The following is a 13,400-nucleotide window of genomic DNA, read 5'->3' as shown; positions in this document are numbered from 1 at the left end:
GTTTCTAAGCCTTTTTCACACTTTTTGGAGCTGGTAAATTCATACACAGTATGGGAATCTGATGCTGCTCCAGCTCTGATATACTAAATTTAACCTAGATTTTTTAACTTCTACTCACATTTTTTATGTTTTGCTTCTACCCTCCTTCTCAACAGAAAAAAAATTAATTTCATTAGTGTTCATCAATGTACCCTGTTGAAAATTGTAATAATGAGGGCAAGACAAAACTGCAGCCACAAAGCACATCAATTACAAGTTCACAGGGAAAAACAATGTTTCATAGCCTTAGACCACTTCTTTAGCCCTGTCAGCCAGCTAGGAAATTTCCACCAATGAAATAGCATGCAGATTCATCTCTATGGTGTGGACAAGAAACTTAATGAGGTATCAGCCTTTTATTTTGTTTCCTTTTTTTTCTTTTTCTGATCAGATGGTTTAAAAATAAATTCAGATCATTTTACTGAGTCCCAGTTTCTTTGAAAGCAAAATGAAAACAATAGCTCTTCTTTTTATTTCTTGAAATTGTCTTAGTCTTTAGAAGACATCAATCTTGACAACATATTACAATCTAGAAAGCTCTATAATGCAATACATGCAATACATGGTAACTCTACAGATAACATTAATCAGAACAAGTGTCCAGCTCCTACTGGGTCAGCAAATAAGTGCACAAAAGGAGGACTGGCCAGATTGGCTGAGGCAGTTCTATGTCCACTTGTCTTCAACCACCCAGCCAGGCAGGAATTAACATCTCAATTCATCATTAGGAAATAAAAAGTAGTTGTTATTAAAAAAAAAAAAAAAGTTGTCAAAACATTTTGAAAGAGGGTATTTACTGTTTTTCCTTGCAGGAGTTTTTAAATCATTTGGGACATTATGAGGAAATCATAAAATTTAGTTTTCAATAAGCATTCTTCAGGTACCTAAAAGACTGAAATGTTAATAGAAATGGAGACACAGAAATTGCTGCAAGAAGCCTGAGAGAAATATACTTAAAACAACACAGGCTAGAAAAAAGTTAAAATGGCAGAGCACAAGGAGGATCGTTTGCTTGCTTCATCCTTCAAACACAGCTAGATAAATTGCAAATCATTCTGAACACACAGGAAAATGATCTGAGAACTGAGAGTATAAGCTGTACAACTAGAGGAGGGATAAAAGGCCACACTGTGGAAGGTAAAAGGTGCAGAGACATGATTTGGGGGACGAAAGAATCACCAGTGCTGTGGAGGGGAGGGGGCTTGATAGGAAGAGAGGAGAGAGAAAGAGAGAGAGAGAGCAAAGCACTGCACAAGAAAAACGTTTCCCCAAAACCATTGATGATAGGGAAACCATTGATAGGGAAAACAAGAGGGGTTGATAATCGCAAGTTTTTATAAAGCGGAGCTGAAAGTCTGAAATCTTAGAAGTCTATAACATTCCTGGGGTGGAGCCTGATGGGCGGAGAGATTCTCCTGTGGAGAAGGAGGGCAGAGACCTGGAGCAGGCAGTGTGGTCTGAGGATCTCCTGGATTGCACTGGGTGACACAGTTCCTTTTCTTAGAGTGCATTTCCGGGCGGGGGGAGGGCTGACTCTCCAGGAACAAAAGAGCTGGGGAGTGCCATTGAGCTGCCCATTCATTAGCATAGAAATAGAGATACATGTTGAGGGCGGCTAACCTGAATGTCAGCCTTTTGCTTCACTTGACCATAAATGCCAAGCCTCTGTGCATTCGTATAACTGCTACTTTGGGACAAACTAGCAACAGATACAGTGTATTGAGACTTTCTCCCAGAGGATCAGTGTGGGTTCTGCTGAACTGGGTTCATAAACTTTGAAGTTTTGAAACCCAGAGAACATGCCTGAGATAAAACACAGGAGCACTGTGCCGCTGGGTGGGTAGATGACTTATACACATACAGGGTGAAGGCAGGGATCTGAGGGATGCCTGGAACAAATGAGAGGAGATTGTTCCCTATTCTGTGAGAGCTCCCTTAATAGCAGTGGATGTGATCTCTCCTCTCCATAGACTAGAGAGCCAGCTTATAAAATTATGTAATTTTTATTCCTGCCCATCAGCAAAGATGGACCTCAGTGGACACCACAGTGCCCACATGCCCACAGTGGAGGCTTGAGTCACTTACACCAAGCTCCCCCTCACCTCACACACTCTATAGGTGCTCTGAAATAGGGCCACTGTGGCTGAGAGAGCAACAGTGAGCCCTTTTCCCAGAACACCAGCACAAATCCTCCATACACACCTAGTCTACTGAAGATAGAGTGCTGCAAAGCTTCAGCTCCAGTGGAAATAGGATCTAGCCTCTTTTAACAAGCAAACCAAAACTTCTCACACAGTAGATAGGGTCCAAACTCTCCCCACTGCAGGCAAGGAGAAATCTGCAGAAGACTAACCTGAGGGAAAGAGCACCCAAAACACAGGAGCAGGTGCACACAGTATACATAAGAAACACTTTCTGAAGTACCAGGCCTGGACAATATAGGACCTCTTAATAAGTCATTACTCTCAGAAGCAGGACATGTAATTATTTTTCCTAACATCGAGAAGACAGATACCTGGACAAAATGCCAAGTCAGAAGAATTTATCCCAATAAAAGAATAAGAATATGTCATGGCCAGGGAGCTAATCAAAATATATATAAGTAATATGTCTGAACCAGAATTTAAAACAATTATAAGGATACTAGCAGGAATTAAGAAAAGCATGGAAAACTCCATGGAGTCCCTTACTGTATAGATAAAAGACCTAAGAACTAGTCAGGTCAAAATAAAAATATACTATAACTAAGATGTGAAACCAGGGATGCCTCAGTGGCACCGTTGGTTGAGCATCTGATTTTGGCTCAGGTCATAATCTTGCAGTGTATGAATTGAAGCCCTGTGTTGGGCTCTGTGCTCACAGCTCAGAGCCTGGAGCCTGCTTCGGATTCTGTGTCTCCATCTCTTTCTCTGCCCCTCCCACACTCATGCTGGGTCTCTCTCTGTCTCTCAAAAATAATCAACAAACACTAAAAAAAGTTTAAAGATGTGAAGCCAATTGAATATAAGCTTCTTCCACAAGGATGGAAGAAGCAGAGGAATGAGTAAGTGATGTAGAAGATAAAATTATGGAAAATAATAAAGCTGAGGAGAAAAGGGAAAAACTGGATCACAAAAGTAGACTTAGGGAACTCAGAGATTCTATATAGTACAATAATATTCAAATCATAGAAATCCCAGAAGAGAGGAAAAAGGGGGCAGAAGTTTTATTTGGGCAAATTATAGCTGAAAACTTCACTCATCTGGAAGGAAACAGATATCTAAATCCAGGAGGCACAGAGAACTCCCATCAAAATCAACAAAAGCAAGCCACTACCAGGATGTATTACAGTACAGTTTGCAAAATACAGATATAAGGAAAGAATCCTGAAAGCAGCAATGGAAATAACATTCTTAACCACAAGGGAAGACAAATTGGGTTAGTAGCAGATCTTTCCACAGAAACTTGGCAGGACAGAAGAGAGTAGCATGATATAGTCAATGTGCTGAATGGGAAAAATATGCAACTCAAAATATTTTATCCAGCAAGGCTGCCATTCAGAAAAGAAGGAGAGATAAAGAGTTTCCCAGACAAACAAAAACTAAAGGAATCCATGACCATAAAACCAGCCCTGAAAGAAATATTTTTTTATACATTTTTATTTATTTCTAGGAGAGAGAGAGCGTGAGCAGGGGAGGGTCAGAGAGAGAGGGAGATACAGACTCTGAAATAAGCTCCAGGCTCTGAGCTGGCAGTCAGCACAGAGCCCGATGCGGGGCTAGAACCCACGAATCACGAGATCATGACCTAAGCGAAAGTCGGACGCTTAACCGACTAAGCCACCCAGGCGCCCCCTGAAAGAAATATTAAAAGGGACTCTGAGTGGGAAAGAAAGACCAAAAACAATGAAGACTAGAAAGCGACAGAGAAAATCTCCAGAAATATTGACTTTACAGGTAATACAATGGCACTATATTCATATCTATCAGTAATCACTCTGAGTATAAATGGACTAAATGCCCCAATCAAAAGACATAGGGTATCAAAACGTATAAAAAAGCAAGACCCATTTATAAGCTGCCTAAAAGAGAACATTTTAGACCTAAAGTTACTTGTAGATTGAAAGTTAGGGGATAGAGTATCATTTATCATGCAAATGGGCATCAAAAGAAAGCCAGAGTAGCTGTACTTATATCAGACAAACTAGATATTAAACTAAAGACTGTAACAAGACACAAAGAAGGGCACTATATCATAATTAAGGGATCTATCCATTAAGAAGATCTAACAATTGTAAATATTTATGCCCTCAACATGGAGCACCCAAATATATATATATATGTATATATACAAAACACAAATAATAATACACACAAAAAACCTCATTGATAACAATACAATAATAGTAGGGGACTTTTACACCTGCTTACAGCAATGGATAGATAATCTAAGCAGAGAAAATCAACAAGGGAACAATGGCATTAGAAGACACACTGGGCTAGATGGACTCACTACCTATATTCAGAATATTTCATCCAAAGTAGGAGAATACACCTTTCTAATGGACATGGAACATTCTCTGGAATACATCACATACTCGTCACAAATCAGGCCATTTATAATTGCACCAAAAACCATATGATACCTAAGAATAAATCTAACCAAAGAGGTTAAAATATGTACTCTGAAAACTATAGAACATTTATGAAAGAAATTGAAGATGACACAAAGTAATGGAAAAACATTCCATATTGATGGATTGGAAGAACAAATATGGTTAAAATGCCTATACTACCCAAAGCAATCTACACGTTTAATGTGATTTCTATCAAAATAAAACCACCAATTTTCACAGAACTAGAAGAAACGATCCTAAAATTTGTATAGAACCACAAAGGACCTTGAATAGCCAAAAAATCTAGAAAAAGAAAAGCAAAGCTTGTGGCCTCACAATTCCGGACTTTAAGCTATATTACAAAGCAGTAGTAATCAAAACAACATGGTGCTGGCACAAAAACAGACACGTAGATCAAGGGAACAGAATAGAAAACCCAGGAATGGACCCACAACTATATGGTCAACTAATCTTCAACAAAGCAGGAAAAAAATATCCATTGGAAAAAAGACAGTTTCTTCAACAAATGGTGTTAGGAAAACTGAACAGCATCATGTAGAAGACCCGCATGCAACTGGACCACTTATACGATACACAAAAATAAATTCAAAATGGATGAAAGCCCTACATCTGAAGCTGGAAATCATGAAAGTTCTGCCTAAAGGCAGCAGCCTCTTTGACATCGGCTGCAGCAACTTGTTACTAGATATGTTTCTTGAAGCAAGGGAAACAAAAGCAAAAATGAAATATTGGGCCTTCATCAAGGTAAAGCTTTCGCATAACAGAAGAAACAATTGACAGATCTAAAAGGCAACCTAAGGAATGGGGGAAGATATTTGCAAATTACGTATCTGATAAAGAGTATCCAAAATCTGTAAAGAATTTATCAAACTTGACACCCACTCCCCCCAAAAATAATCCAGTCAAGAAATGGGGGGAATACATGAATAGACATTATTCCAAAGAACACATCCAGGTGGTTAGCAAACACATGAAAAGATGCTCAACATCACACATCATCAGGGAAATTCAAATCAAAAGTATGATGTGATACCACCTCTCACTTGTCAGAATTGCTAAAATTGACAACACAGGAAGCAACAGATGTTGGTGAGGCTGTGCAGAAAGGGAACCCTTTTATACTGTTGGTAGAAATGCAAATTGGTGCAGCCACTCTGGAGAACAGTAGCGTTTCCTCAAAAACTTAAAATAGAACTACCCTTGACCCAGCAATTGCACTATTATGTACTTACCCAAAGGATAGAAAAATATAGACTCAAAGAGGCACATGTACCCCAATGTTTATATCAGCATTATTATCAAGAGCTAAATTATGGAAGGGCCCAACTGTCCATCAACTGATGAATGGCTAAGGAAGTTGTGTGTATATACACATACACACACATACACATATACATACAATGGCATATTGCTCAATCATCAAAACAAAAGAAATCTTTACAGTTGCAACAACATGGGTGTAACTAGAGTTTATTATGTTAAGTGAAATAGGTCAGAGAAAGACAAATCCATAAGATTTCACTCATAGGTAGAATTTAAGACACAAAACTGATGAACATTGAGAATGAAAAAAAAAGAGAGAGACAGTAAATAAATAAAACACAAGTTAAAGTATCTTACATTTTAGTGTTTTAAATTATTTGTTTTGCTTTTTTGCTTGTAAACACAGCTATTATAATGTTGATTAAAATATTTGATTAGCAATGTCTTGTATAATGTAAACCAAAGAAACTTAAAAATAATTTATTCGGTTAAGAGATAAAAAGTTTTAAATAATGAAACCCATGTAGAAAGTAAGAGTTCTTTAATTAGGAAAAGGCCAGCAATCTTAATTTCAACCTTTAAAACAACTACCCATGAAGTCTGTAATAATTACATTACTTGAAATGAATCATCTATTTGCTATATTATTTACTGCATTTCTTAGTTTAAGCTCAGACTTTGCTGAAATGTCTAGATTCCCTTTGAGTATGGGAAACTTTTCAATCATCAAGTGCTTATTGCTTTTAAGGTATATCCTTGTCAATATCTCTTCTATTTCACACTATATTTCCTCCACACCTCATCATAGAGCACTCATCCAGTTCCAGAGATTTACTGATGGTGAATTTCTAAAGTTGAATCATGAATTCCTTCATAAAGCCCTCACTGTCTATTAAATTCATACTGATTTTCCATGAAAAGCGCATTTGGAGTTGGAGTTTTCCCATTGTTATATATAGTAAAGTCTATGTAAAAACATTGAAGTGTTTTACATATTAGATATTAGATATTTAGACTTGAGATTATGAATGTAGCCTTTGCTTAAGAATATCCTGGTTCTTAGTTTCTCTTTTTAAACTGTATTTTGTATAATGAAACATATATGAATTGTTTAAAACAAAATGAGTGACCTTTTGGTATTATGTTACAAATAATTATAGAAAAACATGAATTCTGAAAATCCTGTTATCTGTTATTAATTTAATTCAAGATTTATAAAACACTCTAAAGTAGATATTGCAGTAAATATAAAAAGTGAGAATTTGGGGCTCCTGGGTGGGTCAGTCGATCAAGCATCCGATTTCAGCTTAGGTCATGATCTTGTGGTTCATGGATTAGAGCCCCGCATTGAGTTCTGTGCTGGCAGCTCAGAGCCTGGAGCCTGTTTCAGATTCTGTGTTTCCCTCTTTCTGCCCTTCCCCAACTCATGCTCTGTCTCTCTCTGTCTCAAAAATAAATAAACTATAAAAAATTTTTAAATTAAAAATAAAAAGTGAGAATTATAATTGCTTTCAAGGAGCTTATTCTTTCATTAGTAGAATATTTTATGTAAATGCATAACAACTAATAGTAATGTCAGAGAATATCAATGTCAGATACATAACTAAATAGAGACCTCGTGAGTCCCAGTATAGTTCTGGCATGATAGCACTTCACTGACACTTCCTTGGTTTCCAAAAGAGTTTCCTCAATGCCCTGGAATGTAAATGTTAAGCAATAAGTGTTAAAGAACAAGTACCATATTCAGCTTAATTTACTTGTGTTTTGAACAGGACTGTGTTATACAGGTCTCTGTTATTGACTGAGGCATGGATCACTGTGAGATAGGGAATGGATATAGTTTAAGCAATAGAGAGGTTTTTTAAAAAGCATAAATTTTAATGCATGATAGTGAAAACAAGTTCCTGACTGACCAAAGAAGTATTTGGAAAAACAGCCAAATTCCAGTGTATTGTAAAGGCCCACTCACCATCTGTTTGAGAGTCAAAAGTTCTGGATATGAGGACAAGTCATAGTTAATGCAAGCAAAGGAGTAATTGCCCTTTCTCCCTGAGTTTGTGAAGCTTTGGCCACTTCACAGACGTAAAGACTTGCAGATTACCCATCTGGGGGAACATGACGAGGCAGCACATTTTTAGAAAGAAAATGAGATAATGATGTACATAATATAAAAATGTGTAAAGAAGGAAGAATGACAAAAAAAAAATCATGACTCTCAAAGCTCAGTCTTTGAGAATAGCACAATCTCCATCTTTTGCATAGTTTTATCTCTTCATGACCAGTTGATGGATTGTAATAATTGAATGAGTGTCTCTAACAGCTGAATGAGTGTACATTTTCTTTTGGAATCAACAGATGCTTAAAATGGTATTATGGGTCTTTCATTCGTTATACTGTTTTTTTTTTCATCTGTTTCAATATAATTATCTTAAAATTTTGCTCAACAAATATCTAATCCAGAAAGGAAATGAATGCTATGTTTAGTGCCACTCTTTTCTGTTACTCATACTGTTGATTACAGGACTTACTATATCTTCTACTGACTAAATCCTTTAGGCTTAAAATTTTGAATGCAAATGTGAGCAAGTATTCATCTGCTTATCATAAGAAGGCAACCATATCTCTTTCTAGCTCACCCTTTACTTCTTGGTGCCTTTCTTTCCACTATGTAGGCAATGAGATGTGTAAGGCAATCTATCCCACTTTGACTATTTTTTCATGTTCTCAGTTCACTGATAGTGAGAAAGAACTTATTTAACCTGAGCTTCAAATCACCAAGAATGAGAGTTAATATGTTCCTACTGTTTATAGATATGTGTATTTCAACATTTAAAAAAATAAGTCCCTTTTTATAGGGCATTGAATCTCTAAATTTTATACTTTACTCACAGGTGGATTTGAAAAGAATTTATGAATAGAGTAGGGCTTTTGGTTCATCTCATATAAAATTATGTTTATCAGAATACCCTGTTTCACTTTTATATAATCTCAGCTCTCAGTCAATATGTTTTGGTTTTGGTTTTGGTTTTTTTGTTTTGTTTTTGTTTTTTAATTTTTTTAATGTTTTATTTGTTTTTGAGAGAAAGAGAGACAGCATGAGCAGGGGAGGGTCAGAGAGAGACGGAGACACAGAATTTGAAACAGGCTCCAGGCTCTGAGCTAGCCATCAGCACAGAACCCGATGCAGGGCTCAAACCCATGAACCATGAGATCATGACCTGAGCCGAAGTCGGACGCTTAACCAACTGAGCCAAACAGGTTCCCCTGTTTTGGTTTTGAAAAGATATTCCTCCCAGAATCAGCTCAGCCCTTGTCTTGAACATCAGCTATGTTTTGGATCACATATCAAGTGATATGTGACTCCCAGCCTTTTTCTTTATAATAAGCATGCTATGTTTTGCTCATTTTCTAGTCACATTACCCCAAGCTACTGAACTACTTCCCTGATCTAAACTATCTAAACTATGCATTGTTTAAAAATCAAGGAACCAGGGGCACCTGGGTGGCTTAGTTGGTTAAGCGTCCGACTTTCGCTTAGGTCATGATCTCACGGTTCGTGGTTTTGAGCCCCGCGTCGGGCTCTGTGCTGACTGCCAGCTCAGAGCCTGGAGCCTGTTTCAGTCTGTGACTCCCTCTCTCTCTGACCTCCCCTGCTCACGCTATCTTTCTGTCTCTCCTAGAAATAAATAAAAATCATAAAAAAAAAAAAAACCCAAGGAACCAGGTTGAACATGCAGAAAATTAGTTTTAGGACTAAATGTGGAGGAAATATGTTACCATCTAATCATATATATGAAGCCTTTGATTGTTTATAATTCTTTTTTTTTTTTTTAAGAGTGTGTGCATGAGCAGGGGTGGGGCAGAGGCAGAGGGAGAGGGAGAGAGAATCCGAAGAAGGCTCCATGCTGTCAGTGCAGAGCCCTATGTGGGGCTTGATCTCACTAACCGTGAGATCATAACCTCAGCCAAAATCAAGAGTCCCATGCTTAACTGACCGAGTCATCCAGATGCCTCTGATTGTTTATAATTCTTAATAAAACTCCCAAGTCCTCAGATGTTATAAACAACATCTATTCTCTTGATCTCTACATTTGGCTTCTCTCTGACTCTTGAACTCATTAATTTATAGCTTCTATCAACATTGCTTTCTTTGAAACTTTATCTCATCAAGCTAGCAATTGTCCCCTAGTTCTTGTTTCAACATATTTTGTACACATGTTTTCTTTGGACATCTTGGCACTGATATCTACTTCCTACTTACTGAAAAGCTCTCCTTTTTGTTTCTGTGATAGCTTATACTATTGCTGTCACTCGCCTTTAGGCTTCACTGCAGACTCTTTTTTCTGGTTGCAGTCCTTCAAATGTTGGTGTACCTCAGTGTTGGTTCTCCACTCTTTTTAAAATTTCACACACATTCTTTTAGTGATCTCCTTCCTGTTTAAAGCTTCATTGTTGACCTATGTGCTGATGACTGTTGCAAATGCTCCCATGATTCCAGACCCATAGATCCTGGTGTGGGGTGCACATGGCCACCTAGATGCCCACAGACATTTCAAACCCAACATGCCCAAATTAGAATCCATCAAATTTGTAATTGCTGTATCAGTCTTTCTACCAAAATAAATATATCTTAAGGAAGGAATAATTTGATGCTTTTGAGTTTTCTATTGTATTAGGGACCAAGTGTAGGAAAAGTGTTTTAAGAAGGAAGCATATTTTAGTAACACTCAGTATTTTCCCATTTTTGTGTGTCTTCTGCCCCTTATATGGCTCCTTAATCATACATTTGATATTAAAGTGCAAATGCATATATGTAAATCTGTATATGTGTTCATATATATGTATATGAATGTATGTGATATCTACCTATGTAATATAAATATATCAAATCATGTGATATAGATAGGTAGGCAGGTAGAAAACTATCCCAAATGCTGAATGACTTAAAATTATGGTTGATAGCACACAGCTGAGAAGAAAGTTACTAAATTCTCCTACCCTATATTCTAAGAGGATTCAGGTCTTGGTGTCAGATGCCCAGTATTCTTCTCTGCTCAAGAGAGACTAAACTGGTATCTTTCGCCTTCATCTGCAGGAGACATTGGAGAAAGTGACATTTCTGAGAAGAGCAGTTTAGGTTTCTAGGTATAAGGTCTATCTTCTCTTGGGAAAGGTGTGGGCATCAGTCTCTTAAGGCAAAGGGATTTTGGTCCCTGACACTGATGTCAAGATTTCTAATGCCAGCAGGTATATAGGAATAGCAGATACTCAGGACTTCAAGGGACCAAGGTTTAGTATCCCTGAGAATGAGAAGATAGTTTCTTCCTTCCCAGTTCACTCTTAGGAGTTGGAAATAGGCCTTGACAAAAATTAGTAGCATAATTGTTATCACACTTGTGCAGGGGGAGCATGGCAGTCAAGAAATCTCATGGACAGCACCACAGGAATTGTTAGTGGGACTAAGTGAGACATAGCTTAGCCTGCAGAGCTCCTCCATAAAGGACTTGGGCTGACACGTTTAAGCATGCCTACAAGGCACATCTATACATTCTTCTTTATTCCGCTCCATAACCTCATTAACATACTCATTCTATTCCCTCAGGATGTGTTAGATGGAATGATTAGTTAATAAATAATTCAAAAATAAGATATTCCAACAGGATTTCCACCCATAAAAATTTCTATTATCTAAGTAATATCTATTATCTAGGAATTTAAAACTCTGTAGTTAGGAAAAGGAGGGAACTAAACTGATTCTTTTTTCAAACTATGTGCCAAGCAACATACTCAGCACCCTACCTGTAATAAATTGCTTAATCTTTACAAGAATCCAATGAAATATTATTTCCTTTGCAATTCATTGGATGAGAAAAGTGTTTTTCAGAATGCTAAACTAATTTGTCCAAGATCACAGAGTCAGAAGCAAAACAGTCTCTCCTCCTCAAAACTTAAAATGCTTTTTGTTATGACAGCAAGGAGAACATTTTCATCAGGAAACCTTTTATACATTGAATTGTTTCTTCTCCACTTGTTCATAAAGTCATGATTGCTTTTAAGACCTATTATCATGACATCTGTGTATACCTAGATTAGAAATGCTTATATGTAAATAATTTATAAATTTTGATCATGTACTACTTCAATGAGTTTCTAGATGTATACATTCCAATACATCTGTGTTTATTTATTTATAAATTCAATAATATTTTTAATAAGAGCTAACCATGCTACATAGTATTCTGTATACACTATAAGTATTAGCTCATTTTATCACCATATCACCCATGAGGCAGGTATTATTTTCATCCCTTTTTTAAAAACAAGGAACAGAGAAGCACATTTTCCAAAATGCCTTACTTAACAGATAATAAAGGGGGTTTGGACTCACATCCTCAATTTCTAGAAGCAAATCTTTGAACATTTTAATATCTTATTCCTTCTATATGTCTTTCTATGATAATTGCATGAGTCTCACAATAATTATACAGATTTCATGAATATTATACAATGTATACAAAAATAGAAGTTAAAAAATTATGAAATGAAATTAATATAAAAATACCTTATTAGTATTTTTTCTTAATTCAAATGGATCATTTTTTGCATCCCAGTTTGGAAAATACTGATTTATTTTCTAGAAATTTGACCTCCTCTTGTCTTTAACAACGATGCTATCTTCATATATTTTGAGAAGAGATTTTATTCCTTTATAAAACAAGCAAGAGAGATAGTTTTATTCCCTCAAAAGGTTTTGTTGACTAGACTCTGAAGATCATCTTTTTTGAATAAGAAAGAAGAGAACATATGGAAATTAGTAGCAAACTATCAAAAGGATGATATTATAGAAGCAGTAAGCAGAGTTTAAAAACCATCTGTGTATTTATCAAGTATGTCTGTATAACAAACATGCTTTATAAGAGTTCACTTGGGTTTGTAGGAGTGGCTGTATCTTCATATTCTGACTGATTAGAAAAAATATCCTCAGTTTCTGAAGAAATGCTTTACTATCAGGTGTAAAAACTTGAAAAAGAAAAGAAAAGCCCTAAGTAAACATGTATTTATGTTAAATGCATAAGCCTTAACATTACAGAAACTAAAAAGATCGTTTCACTTAGTTTAATGAAATTCATAGTCCAGTAGGAATTTTTATATAGTAAATTACTAGATTTCTGTTATTTGTCCAATTTTTGCTTTGGCAAAAAAATGAGCTTTAGCTTCATTGCACATTTCCCTCCAAGTTTTCCCAGCCACAAGTAGACAGGTAATTCGTATGTCTCAGTGGGGGTGTTTGGAGCCTGTTTCACACACAATTTCAGAGAGAGAGGCAAATGAGATAATGAGGAGAGATCCCAGAAACGAACTCTTCTTAGGCAGAAGCCCCATTTTAAAAGCATAAAATTATATGGGGCGCCTGGGTGGCTTAGTCGGTTAAGCGTCCGACTTTCGCTTAGGTCATGATCTCGCGGTTCGTGGGTTCGAGCCC

This window comes from Crocuta crocuta, unplaced genomic scaffold, assembly GCF_008692635.1.
Source record: "Crocuta crocuta isolate KB4526 unplaced genomic scaffold, BGI_CrCroc_1.0 scaffold247, whole genome shotgun sequence".
NCBI lineage: Eukaryota > Metazoa > Chordata > Mammalia > Carnivora > Hyaenidae > Crocuta > Crocuta crocuta.
Note: the sequence above shows the minus strand (reverse complement) of the source record.